Source organism: Piliocolobus tephrosceles, chromosome 14, assembly GCF_002776525.5.
Source record: "Piliocolobus tephrosceles isolate RC106 chromosome 14, ASM277652v3, whole genome shotgun sequence".
Classification (NCBI taxonomy): Eukaryota; Metazoa; Chordata; class Mammalia; order Primates; family Cercopithecidae; genus Piliocolobus; species Piliocolobus tephrosceles.
Window position 1 is genome coordinate 89,217,442 of NC_045447.1, and position 10,799 is coordinate 89,228,240.

General features: G+C 38.5%; 1 long non-coding RNA gene across 1 annotated transcript; it reads left to right on the forward strand.

The window, feature by feature from the left end:
• Window positions 1-5,728: 5,728 nt before the first annotated feature.
• Window positions 5,729-10,441, forward strand: LOC111543362. The gene is made up of 3 exons (XR_002731827.1): window positions 5,729-6,054; window positions 8,936-9,027; window positions 10,363-10,441. It is a non-coding gene; the product is annotated as an uncharacterized LOC111543362 (long non-coding RNA).
• Window positions 10,442-10,799: the final 358 nt, after the last annotated feature.

Below are 10,799 nucleotides of genomic sequence, written 5' to 3' on the forward strand. Positions count from 1 at the left end.
TGTAGTTGGATCATGGTTTTTCATCTATTCTGCCTGTCTCTGCCTTTTGATTGGAAAGTTTAGCCTGTTTATATTTAAAATAATTGCTGGTAAGAAAGGACTTACTCTTGTCAGTTTGTCTTCTGTACATCTTATGCCTTTTTTGTCTTTCATTTTTTCTATTATTGCCTTCTTTTGTGATTAATTGATTTTTTTTTTTGTAGCAGACCATTTTGATTCCCTTCCCAGTTCCTTTTGTATATATATTTAAGATTTTTTTGTGGTTATTACAGGAACTACATTTAACATCCTAAAATTAAAAAAAAACAAAACAAATAACTAAATTTATAACAATCTAATTTGATTGGTTACCAACTTAACTCTAACAGCACACAACACTTGATTCCTATACAGCACTGTCATCCCTCTCCTTATGTTATCACAAATTACATCTTTATGTGTCTAGGAGCATAGATTTATTATATTTTAATGCATTTTTCTTTTAAATTCTACAGGAAATAAGTAGACTTACAAACAAAAAATACAATAATAATCGCTTTAATATTTGATCATGTATTTACCTTTACCAGAGGTCTTTATTTTTCTTGCATATGGCTTTGAGTTACTGTTAAGTGTTCTTTTATTTCAATATGAAGGACTCTTTAAATAGTTTTGTAAGACAGGTCTAGTGGTAATAAGCTCCCTCATCACTTGTTTATCTAAGAATATGTTATTTTTATCCATCATTTTTGAAAAATTATTTGTTGGTTATAGAACTCTTAGTTGACAGTTATTTCCTTCAGCACTTCACATATGTTATCCCACTGTCTTCTAGCCCAGTTTCTGATAGTTTTTGAAATCGGCTGCTAATTTTGAGTCTCCCTTGTACGTGATGTGCTGCTTCTCTCTTGCTGCTTTTAAGATTATCTCTTTGTCTTTTGACAGTTTGATCATGGTGTGTCTTGGTGTGGGTCTCAGAGCTTATCTCACTTGGAGTTGGTTAAGTTTATTGGATTTGTAGATTAATGTATTTTATCAAATTTGGGAAGTTTCAGCCATTATTTATTCAAATATTATTTTTCCCCTTTCTCTAGCCCCTCTTTTTCAAACTCTTCTATTGTATATATCAGTCCTCTTGATGGTATCCCACAGGTCCCTTAGATTCTGTTCACGTTTTTTTTCTTTTACTCAGACTCAGTATTTTTAGTTGTCCTATTTTCAAATTTGGCCATTCTTTTTTCTGCCTACTCAGATTTGCTTTTGAACCTCTCTATTGAATTTAAAAATTTTTTGTTCTTGTACTTCTCACTCCAAATGTTCTGTTTGGTTCCTTTATATAATTTCTACCTATTCATTGATATTCTCATTTTGCCCATATATCATTATCCTGATTTTCTTTTGTTCTGTGTCTGTGTTTTCCCTTTGCTCTGTAAGCATACTTAAGACAGTTGTTTTAAAGTTTTTGTCTAGTAAATCTGATGTATGGGCTCCCACAGGTACAGTTTCTTTCAATTTATTTTGTTCCTTTGAATGGGCTATAATTTCCTGTTTCCTGTATGCCTTGTGATTTTTTTTTATTATTGAATGTTATAGTAGTCTGTTTAGTATTTTTTCCAAATTATTATTGCAAAGACTATATTTCTTATCATGTGAGGTCACGGAAGTCTTTATTCCTTAGCTTATATTCAACTAGTGTTCTGATTAAGATTTCCTTGAGTACCAGGAGCTAAAAACAAAACAAAACAAAGGGAGAGAAACCTCTACTAATCTTTCCAGACTGCCTCTGTATATGTGCATGTGTGCCCTTCCTTCAACAGTTAGCCACCCTCACAATGAGTCTGTGGAGCAACTCAAGGTGAAAGTTTAGGGTCTTCTTAGGTCTTTCCTTTGTACATATTTTGTCCCGGGTGTGTACATGGCTTTCTAAATGCCCAGTATACACGACTGCTTTCGAATGTCCTGATTTCCTAAAGAAATTTTTCTCAGCCTTTGACTTGGGCAACTTATTTTATGTTTTCACTGTAATCTTTTGTCCAAGGCACCTGAAAGTTGTTAGTTGGGCTTGTAGTATTTGTGAGCACTGCTCTTTTGGCCTGATTTCTGAGGTAGAAAAAGACATGTTTGCTTTCCATCACTCCTTTAGGTAGTCCCCAGACAGGTTAGAACAGATATACATGATTTGTGAATAATATCTGCTCTGCTCCACTCCCTCCTGAATCAGAGAAAAGTGTCCTACACTAAGAATGCAGCCAGCCCCTGCTTCAAGACCAAATCTGCTATAAAATCACCACAAACTTTCCTAACATTTTGTTGTGCTTTTTTCTTCATTCAGTTTTTGTTTGCTAGAGTTCTGAAAAAGTTGGTTCTGATAGTTAGTTTATGCTTGTTTTTTTTAGAGTTTCTGTAGGAAATGAGAACTTGCAGCTGCCAACTTCACCATTTTGCTGATGTCACTTAGTGCACATTTGACTTTTCAATTAGACCATCTATGCCTAAAGAGTAAGAGCTGTGGTTAATCTTTACAGTTGTGTTTTTCTCAGCATTTGGTGTAAAACTTTATATAAAATTGAATTCAATGTATATTCAGCTTGAACAGTGCTGTATTCATCATCTGCTGTACACTCTAGTGTTAAGTCATATATACATTCATTGATTCAACAATATTTATTAACCTCTTGTATTCAAGCTGAGTTAAAGGGTGAATCATAGAGGTAAGATTTCTTTCCTAAAGGAGCGAATACCTAAAGAAAGGAAGACAACAATAAATAACATTAACAAAGCAACAGGTTGGTTAGTGTTTCCTTGGAAATATAGCTCTTTCGGTGATGACTTCTTAGATAACAGAAACTGCAGACTAGGCTCTGGGGTAGGATCTAAAAGCAATCCCTCTTCCTGGACATAGTGGTTTGTGCTTGTAGTCCCAGCTACTCAGGAGGCTGAGGCAGAAGGATCACTTGAGCCCAGTAGTTTTGAGTCCAGTCTTGGCAACATAACAAGACACTGTTTCAAAAAAAAAAAGTAACCCCTCTTCTCTTTCTGACTTCTTCCTCGATCCTTTGGGCTTGCAGAAGAAACTGTGGACATTCAAGAAAGTGCTGAAGAGGGGACAGCTCCTAGTTCTCCAACTCTTTTGTTATTTGTTTGAAAATTCTGAAATCTAACTCTTGACTCAGCTCCCTTGTTTAGCTTTGGCTTTGAGGCACCTGAAATTTATCCCGCAACTTCCCCTGTAACCTCCACTCTCCAAATTGAGGATTGCTTAATTCCTTATTTAATATTTCAAATGTGGATGGTTGCATCTTGAAAAATATTCTCTGGAGGCGTAACGTTTAATTAAATTTCTTCAGGGTAATGGCAAGGAAATTAAATTACACATTGTTTTTGTTAGAGTAGTCAACTAGGGTGCCACTTGCATATCAAGCCTTTTTCTCAGCAAATGTTTTAAGAATATTTGTATGCTTGGAGAAGATTTTTGTTTTTGAGTTGATTTGCCTTTCATATTCATATTATTCTACCACAGTCTACAAATAAAGGACAAAACAAAACATCAGAAAGCAAAGCTGCCTTGGTGAAAAAAAATATAGTGCTGTTTTAATCTTAACCTTAAAGTGTTTACCCCTGTGGGGTAATGGTATTATCTGAAGGGAATAGAAGTGCCACATGCTTACACTAAGTGAGTAAAAGAGTATCTGTGAAGTTATTCAAAAAGATAGAAGAGACCTGGGATGACCCTTTTTTTGGGGGGGGGGACACACAAACCCCATGAAGGTCAGTTAATAGCAGATAGTTGTGTCAATAAATAATTTTGGATTTAGTACTATTTTTAGAAAATTCTTGATTTAAATTGAGAAAAAAAAATAGCCCAGAGCAGTCTGAGCTCTGTGAGGTGTGCAACATTTATCAGACCTGGAGATTCATGAATACGGGACATAGGTCATCCCCCAGCCCTACACATGCCCAGGAGCAATTGTTTAAAGGCATTTCATTCTTTTCTTTTTTTTCCATGTAGTTTCCTGACTAGCTGACTCACCCATTATCTTCATGTTCCTAGAATTTGTGATGCAAAGAAAAATGTATAGCCAATCTAGCTTATGTTATTTTAATGTAAAATCTTGGTAAACAACCTAGAAACTGCCCCTTCATTTCTACTTTAAAAACCCACTTGTGGCCAGGCATGTTGGCTCACGTCTGTGATCCCAGCACTTCGGGAGGCCGAGGCCAGTGGATCACGAGGTCAAGAGATCGAGACCATCCTGGCCAACATGGTGAAACCCCGTCTCTACTAAAAATACAAAAATTAGCTGGGCGTGGTGGCGCGTGCCTGTAGTCCCAGCTACTCAGGAGGCTGAGGCAGGAAAATCCCTTGAACCCAGAAGGGGGAGGTTGCAGTTAGCCAAGATCATGCCACTGCACTCCAGCTTGGGCGACAGAGTGAGACTCCATCTCAAAAACAAACAAACAAACACACCCCACTTGTATACTTGTAGCTGCTGCTAATTAGAGCATATATTCTGGGAAACTTGAAACTATGCTCCTCAGTTGCAGTCCTCAAACTTGGTCCAATAAACTCTCTACTTGTATTAATTTTACCTCAGTTTTTCCTTTAGGTCAACAAGATGAACAGTTGAATGAAGTCATAGAATAATTGCATACTTTTGTTGTTCATTTTGGCTAAGTTGCCCTTGCTCAAATGCGGAATGAAATGTATGGATAGCATGGCTAGTAGTGTGCTCTATCAGAAAAGCTCATTTATTTATTCATTCAATTCATTCATTTATTCAATCATACAACAAATATTTATGTTGTGCCTAGTGTATGCCAGGTATTGGTGGTGAATAAAACTAACATTTTTTTTTGCCTATGTTTAACTGAGGTCTAGTTTAGGAGATAAACAATAAATAGGTAAAGAATATGAATTATGATCTGTAGTATGCAGAAAGGAAGCAGGGGCTGTGTTAGGGAATAACAGAATTTCTTCAGTTGAGATTGTCATTTGAGAAAAGGGAATTAAAATGAAACTTGATAAATGAAAATAAAATCCTAAGCCCCCCAAATGACTACATGGACCCCCTCTTGGCCAACAGGATGCCAGAGTAACCTTGAAAACTGAGTTCTTGGCCATGATTGGACGGGAGACAGGACACGTCTTGTTATACTCATCCCCTCTCTAACCACCACCAGGCTTTCTTCTCTGAGGGCTAAATAGAAACCAGTTCTTTCAAAACATTTTACCTGTGATATCAGCCAGCTTCCTGAGGCTGCTCCCCCTTTTTGCAGGTATAGCACAACTGACCAGCATTCCTTCCTGATAAGAGACCAACAACCACGGAGTGGTTCTGACCAGTCTACAAAGGATGAGTAGTGTGGCTTTTCATGTCCTTTCTTCACCTTTTGACATCAGAGGGCTGAAAACTCCACCCTTGGATCATGCTAACACTGCCATTTTTTGAACCTGGGTTCCTTAGAGAGTCATAAAGCTCAGTTGTGCATGTGCTTGTTTCTCCTTTCATAAATACTCATGATTCCTCCTCTAGCTTATTTTTATTTTTGAGACAGAGTCTTGCTCTGTAGCCCAGGCTGGAGTGCAGTGGTGCAATCTTGGCTCACTGCAAACTCCGCCTCCTGGGTTCAAGTGATTCTCCTGCCTCAGCCTCCCGAGTAGCTGGGATTATAGGTGCCTACCACCATGCCTGGCTAATTTTTACATTTTTAGTAGAGATGGGGTTTCACCATGTTGGCCAGGCTGGTCATCTCAAACTCCTGACCTCAGGTGATCCACCCGCCTCTGCCTACCAAAGTGTTGGGATTATAGGCGTGAGCCACTGCACCCGGGCCTCCTCTAGCTTATTGAATATGTATATTTGGTCACCTTGTTCATCATCAATTCCTGTTCCCCTTGCCCTTCCCGTGAAGTGTGTTTCTGGCTTCTGGCTGGAGGCTACACTTTCCCAGACTGTTAGAAAGGCCACCCTGCAGGCTGCAAGCCTTTATATCGATAAAAAAAAGCTCTCTTTTTCAGATTTATGAAACTCATGATTCTTCAGTTGACAGACTGGATGAGAAGGAACTCTCCAGGTGAGGCATATGGGATACTGAAGCTTCCAGATCCAGGGGAAGGAACATGCCTTGAAGCTAGAAAAACTTTTCTTTGTTTAAGTTATAGAAAGTAGGGCTGGAACAGAGTGAAGGCGGGAAAGACTTTCTAAGACAAAGTTGGAGAGGTAAGCTGGAGCCAAATCATCTAGGACAGTGTCAGTCCTTGAACTAGCTCATGATGGGATAAATACAGAAATTGAAAATAAGCTTGTAAAGCCTTTTAAACGATTTGACATAGTGGTTTGATATCTCTTCAATCTAATGAAAAAATTGGACTTATATTTTGATGTCTCATTTCTAGTTTCATTTTTTTCTAGTAATTCATTTTTATTTTATCTTATAAAAGCATCCATCAGAGAGGAATTGAAAATTGAAGAGAGAAAATAAAAGAAAAACAGAAAAGCAAGCTGGTTCTTTGTCATAGATAGTTTGAGAAGCATTGCTGTGAGATCTTATAAGTTCCAATAAAGAGTTAGATTTTATTTTTACGTTCAAAAGGAAGTCATAGAAAGTTTTAAGTTTTAAGATTCACTTGAATTGATTTATCTTTTACAAAGACCTCTACAGGGCTAGTTTGGCTATGACACGTGTCAAAAAGTGGAGTCCCTTGGCAGATGAGGATATATTTCCTAGGCGTTTTATTGACACATGAAAAGGAAAAGAATAATAGAAAAAAAGAATTAACGAGAACTGAAAGATTGCATCTTAGAAATAGTAAGAATTGATACCTCACCTGTTCCTACAGTCCAGTAAAAATTCTGTAAGCCTTTTTGTTTTTGAGCCATTTGAGGCTGGGGTGGAGAGAAATGGGAACACATGTTAGATAAACGAATTACTTTTTGAAAGAGCCTTGGCGTTTGCTGGATGGAGAGTAGATTGAAGGTCTTCAAGGCAGGTATGGGGAGAGCTGTGAGGAAGACCATTACAAGGTCTGCTGTAGCTGGTACTAGGATTGTGGCTATGAAAAAATGGGTAGTGGATGGATTCTAGATATATTTTGTACATGGACTCACAGAACTTGTTAATACAGATTTGATATGGTAGAGTAAGGGAGAAGTAGAAGTCAAGGAAAATTCTTGGGTGTCTGACTAAACAACTGAGTCTATGGTGATGCACCATTTACTGCTATAGGGAAGACTTAGAGAGTAACAGATTTGGAGGGGAGGGCGTATGAGGAATGGTGTGGGTAAAGAGCAAAATCAAACAATGTATTTTCTACATCTTGAGTTTAAGGGATGTGAAATACACAAATAGAGATGTTAAGTAGGCAGTTAGATATATAACCTACATATACGTGGAGCCCTTAGGTGCGGTCTGGCCTCAAGATAGACATTGCGGGGGTGATCAGTGTATACGTGGTATAGATGGTGTTTAATAATATGGGAAAATAATAGTTATTATGGGGCTTGAGAACTCCCAGTCTTTACAACAGATGTCAAGAAGGGCCAGCAAAGGGAATATGGGCGGAGGAGGAAACTGACAAAGAGGAGGTAGCAGGAACAGTGTAGAACCATGGAAACCAAGAGAGGAAAATGTTCAAAGAAAGAAAGAGGAATGTGGCCGGGTACGATGGCACATGCCTGTAATCCCAGCACTTTGGGAGACTGAGGTGGGTGGATCACCTGAAGTCACGAGTTCAAGACAAACCTAACCAACATGGTGTAACCCCGTCTCTACTAAAAATACAAAAATTAGCCAGGCATGGTGGTACAGGCCTGTATTTCCAGCTACTTGGGAAGCTGAGGCAGGAGAATCACTTGAACCTGGGAGACGGAGGTTTCAGTGAGCTGAGATTGCACCACTGCACTCCAGCCTGGGCGACAGAGTGAGACTCCATCTTAAAAAAAAAAAAAAGAGAGAAATGAAAACTTGTGTGAAAAGTTACTGAAAGAAATAGTAAGATTAGCCTAGAGGACAGTAACTGTATTGGGCGATATCAAGGTCATTGGTGAGCTCATAATTAAGATTCTAATTATTCCTCTGGTAAAGATGAAACACTTTCCCTGTGAGAATGATCTATGTGGAGATAGTAGTCTTTAGTCTTGTGATAGCCTGTTCCTTAGTGACTGAAGCCCTCGCCCAGCCTGATAGTACAACCATGCCGATAACTTTCCCAATATTTTATCCCAGTAATCCCAGTGATCTCTTACCTAGTCATGGCAAATAAATGCTACTACACTCAAGGTTCCTACCAGGCTTGCTTTCCTTCTACTTTCAAACACTATACTTTGTGCACTGACTTTCCTATGCCCCAAAACCAATAGAGGTCACATCTTATTATATCCAATTCCTATATATCTCCATTTGTATGGCATGTTGGACTTTTTGCTGTAGCACAAGTGTGCAGGATCTGTAAGCCATTCTACTGGGTCTTCTAGTAATTACTCTACAGCTGCACACATTACAATTGCTGGTAAGAGTTATTATTACTCTCCCAAATTCTGCCGCATGGGTCTCTTGAACTTCAAAGCCGTTCCCTACCTGGGAAGGAATGGTTAATATATCACATACTGACAGGATTTTACATACATAGATAGTAAAAGAAGGCATGAAAACAAGAAGTGAATTTTATTTGGACTGTAAATTGTATACAGTCCAAAGGACACTTGGACATCATGTAACAACCTGTCCCTGATCGACAGTTGCAGGAATTCTTCTGTAACATCTCCATAAAATAGTCATCCAGACCCTATTGCTACCTACCCCTCCGGGGAATGGAAAAATGCTACTTCCTGAGACACCTCATTCCATTTTTAATCAGCTCTAAGAGAAAGAGAATGTTTAGTTTATTATATTAAGACTTTCATACACTCCTCCAAGATTTTTTTTGTTACTTTGGAATTAAATCTTCCTTTTCTAGATAACAGCCCTTTAGATATTTGAAGACAATTTTGAAAGTCAGCCCACATCTTCTGTCCTTCCTTTCAAAGACTGTGACCAGAAGATAATCTGGTAGGTTATACCTCATCTCTTAAGGCTGGACATGCCTCCTCTCTCAGGTACTTGGATCACCAGTCATTTAACTTTATCCCATGGAAGTAGAGAGGGTTGGGTAGGGGCTGGGCAGAGAAGAAAGGGTTTAACTTAATATTTGAGAAAGCTGTTTCCCACCCTCTGCCCGATAGCTGTTGCTAGAGACAACCGGTATTGGGAATGCTTCATAATAGACTTCTTGAGCAATACAGAGACAAGTTATTATTTTAAAAATGTTTCAACAAAGCTAGAATAGCACAACTAGAATTCATATACCTCTGAAAAACTATCATTAGCACTTATGGTGGCTATGATTATTAAGAAACCTGGGAAAACATTCCTTGAAGAAATATAGAGTTTATAAAGATGACAAAAGTTCCATTAGGATATCAAAATATATGCCTACTTTATGCTCCTATGCTGATTTTAGGAAACGAAAGCTTTATCTTTTGTTCTATGTTCTATTCAGTAATATCTCCAATGACTGTACTAGCTCACAGAGTATGGTGGTTAGTTACTACGTAAAACACATAAGTGGTGGATTTAAGATGGCCACACATTCTTTATCCCTCTACCCAGTTACAGGTAGAGTTTAATTCTCCTCCCTGGCTTTTGTGACACGTATCACTAATAGAATGCAGTGGAAGTGACACTCTGGGACTGAAGGCGTTGTTAAAAGAAGCCTTCCAACTTCTACTGAGGTCTCTTGGAACTCCGTTGCCAGACTTTTGGGTAACTTCAGCAGCCCTGTGGGAAGGTGCACTGGAGAGGAGCCGAGGGCTCTGACTGCCAGGCCTGGGTGATCTCCCAGCTGACAGTCAGCATCAGCATCAATTGACCGGTCATGGGAGTCAGCGTTCTTGGAAGTGGATCCCCAGCCTCAAAGGAATCAACTTAGTCAGTGCTTTATGGAGCAGAAATGAATGCTCAGCCAAACCCTTACCAGATCCCTGACCCACAAAACCATGAGCAAAATAAAATTGCTGTTTTAAGCCACTAAGTTTTAGGGCTATTTGTAATATAGTAACAAGTAAGCAGACAATGTGCAGTAACTTATTTAATTCTCACAATAGCCCTATTAGAGAGGCAGTATTATATATTCCATTTTACTGGTGATGAAACTGTCCAAAAGGTATTAAGTAATTTGCCTAAAATCCTACAAGTAACAAGACAGGAAGATGTGAATTGAATCAAGGTCTGCCTGACTTTAGACTCCCAATTTGGACTTTTGAGCTAAATTGTTAATGTAATTCTATTGTTTGGATGTCAAATGAGAAAGTAAATTTGATTTAATTGAGTGTATCGAATCTTTAGTTTTTCAGATGCCAAGATGCTTCTTTCACATCTTAGGATCATGGTGGTTTGTAAACAGATAAGAAAGTTTGGAGTCACCCAGAAAGAAAGCATAGTCACGCTTCACCAATCCAGGGTTCGCTTATCCATGTCAGCTCTTTAAGTCGTGTCTGGGATCCCTGAGGTAAGCACAAAGAGGTCTGAGTGGTGAGAAATAAACAGAAACCACAACTTGCAAAACTGTTCTGTAACTTGCAAAACAGACAAACTGTACCAAACCATGACATGCAGGACAAACTATCCAAGCTATGACTCTTTCAACATCAGCTCATCCCTAGCCCTATGTTCAAAATAAGACCACAAACTTGATTTCATAGTAACTGTACAAGGACTTGTGTCTTTAAAGATAAGACCACTGATTGTTCCAAAAACTCATCAAGTTGACAGATTCTGACTCA